Genomic DNA, 2,500 nt, shown 5'->3' with positions numbered 1-2,500 from the left:
CATCATTCCACTTTCCTTATTTCATTATGCCTATATATATATATATACATATATATATGTATGTATATATATATATATATATGTTAGAACTAATGTTCCCAAATACATAATTGTTCAACATTACCTGACCTATCATAGGACTTTGGCCTGCTGCTTGCCATGTATGTGTGTAACCTTAGAAAAGTTATTATTTAATAGATTGAACATCAGTTTCCTTATCTCCAAAATGGTGGGGTTGGAATATTATTTATTCTAAAATTTAAGTATTTTATTAGTTTATAAAGTACATAAACAATGCAGTATGGTGGAAGAAAGCTGACTATGAAACTCAAAGCTCCCTAAATTAAATCCCAACTATGAGGACAAGTTTAGGGGATTTATTTAGACTCTTTGGGGATAATTAAGCTCTAAGTATAGGAATGTCATCAAAAGCCTATGGGTAGTCATTATTATTATACCTCTAATGATGATTCAAGATGATACTGACTTTCACTGAAGTCACAGAAAAGTTGAATGTTTGGCCCAGGTGACATGGTTCAAGACTGGCAGAGTAGGGATTCAAACACTAGTCCATTGAGTCCAATCATCTTTCCAATATACTTCCCTCACCTAATGGCCAATGGGGAACATAATTTGGTTAATGGTGAACATTTTCCTGTTATAATTGTCATTTAACTAGAGTTTCAGAGTGGAGTTGTTAAGTGAGCATGTTCCTGCAGGCAAGAGTTATCTAGAATCTGCCTCCCTGTCATCACTGGTGTCAGTGATCATCAAATGTTTATTTTATTTTATTTTTTGCTAGGCAATGGGGTTAAGTGGCTTGCCCAAGGCCACACAGCTAGGTCATTATTAAGTGTCTGAGGCCGGATTTGAACTCAGGTACTCCTGACTCCAGGGCCGGTGCTTTATCCACTGCACCACCTAGCTGCCCCATCATCAAATGTTTATTGTATTTCTCTTGCAGGCTGTATTTCAAAGTGCTAAGGTTGGAAGATGATCTAGTTAATCGCTGTTTAAAGTGAATATACTATGTGATTGTGAACACCAGGAATCCCTACATCTTGGAAATGAGGCTGGCAGGTCTCTTGAGCTCAAGACTTCTGAACTCCTGAGCTAAGTCAATCAAATGTTGAAATTAATTTCAACACAGATATGATGAGTCCCTGGGAATAGGGGCAGGGACCACTAATTTGTCTAAGGAGACAAACTGGTTCCTTCTTAGAAATGGTTAGAAATAGAAGTCAGTGTTTCTTCACTGGTTAGAGTGAGGAGTCTGCATTCCACTATAGGAAAGATAGACCCAACAGAAAGAAAGAGACAGAGACAACTATAGGTAGTCAGATGAATGAATAGATAGTTGAATAGATAGACAGATAGATATAGATAGATAGATAGATAGATAGATAGATAGATAGATAGATAGATAGATAGATAGATGAGAGATAGATGGATGGATGGATGGATGGATGGATGGATGGATGGATGGATGGATGGATGGGTTGCTGCCTTCATGCTCAAAGAGCACCAAATAATATCACTATGTCATGGTCAGGTTATGGTGTCTGACTGTGGATGACCAAAACAATACAAGTGCAGAAGGTTAGACTACCACAGGCCAAGTACTAATATTCCTTCTGAATATTTGGAGTGAAGATATTGCTAAATCTGCACGTCTCATGTTTCTTTTGCCTGCTGCAATTCTGTTTTGCTCTTCAATGCAGGAACTCCAAGTAGGGTGGTCCTGTGCCAGTATCTCCCACGCTCCATAATCAATTTCAAAGTTCTTCAGAGAGACCTTGAGATTGTCCTTGTTTTGCTTTTTCTGACTTCTGGGTGAGTGCTTGTCTTGTATGAGTTCTCTATAAAATAGCCTTTTAGACAAACATACATTTGTTACTTGGACAACATGGCCAATCTATTGGAAGTAGAATGTCAGTGCTTGGCAGTTCAGTTCAAGAAAGGACCTCAGGGACGAGCAGAACCAGAAGAACATTGTCCACCCTAATAGCAACATGGGGGTGATGTTCAACCTTAACAGACTTGCTCATTCCATCAGTGCAACAATCAGGGACAATTTTGGGGTATCTGTGATGGAGAATGTCATCTGTATCCAGAGAAAGAATTGTGGAGTTTGAACAAAGACCAAAGACTGAACTTTAATTAAAAAAAAAAGTTATCTTATTATGTAATTTTGCTCTCCCTTATACTTTATGTTTCTTCCTTAAGGATATGATTTCTCTCTCATCACATTCAACTTAGATCAATGCATACCATGGAAACAAAGGAAAGACTAACAGAATGCTTTCTGTGGGGGGGGGGAGGGAAGCAAGATATTCAAAATAAATAAAATTAAAAAACAAGAAAGGACCTCAGTGTTCAGGTGATCTTTCTAAGACCATTTAAATAGAAGTGATTCTGTTTCCTAGCATGGTGCTGGTTTCACAGACATACGACAACGAGGGCAACACAAATGACCTTCAGTTTGGTAAGCAGTCTAATA

At 38.0% G+C, this 2,500-nt stretch overlaps 1 long non-coding RNA gene across 2 annotated transcripts in view; it reads left to right on the top strand.

Annotated features, from left to right (window-relative positions):
• Nucleotides 1-2,128, top strand: part of LOC141497957 (uncharacterized) — a 187,740-nt gene extending 185,612 nt beyond the window's left edge. For both annotated transcript variants that reach the window (XR_012471498.1, XR_012471497.1), the window contains exon 5: nt 1,722-2,128. This is a non-coding gene — a long non-coding RNA (uncharacterized LOC141497957). The remainder of the gene's footprint in view (nt 1-1,721) is intronic.
• The last annotated feature ends 372 nt before the right edge of the window (nt 2,129-2,500 follow it).

The sequence above is a fragment of the Macrotis lagotis genome, chromosome X (assembly GCF_037893015.1).
Source record: "Macrotis lagotis isolate mMagLag1 chromosome X, bilby.v1.9.chrom.fasta, whole genome shotgun sequence".
Taxonomy (NCBI): domain Eukaryota; kingdom Metazoa; phylum Chordata; class Mammalia; order Peramelemorphia; family Peramelidae; genus Macrotis; species Macrotis lagotis.
The sequence above is the reverse complement of the archived record's forward strand: the minus strand, read 5'-3'. Positions and strand labels throughout refer to the sequence as shown.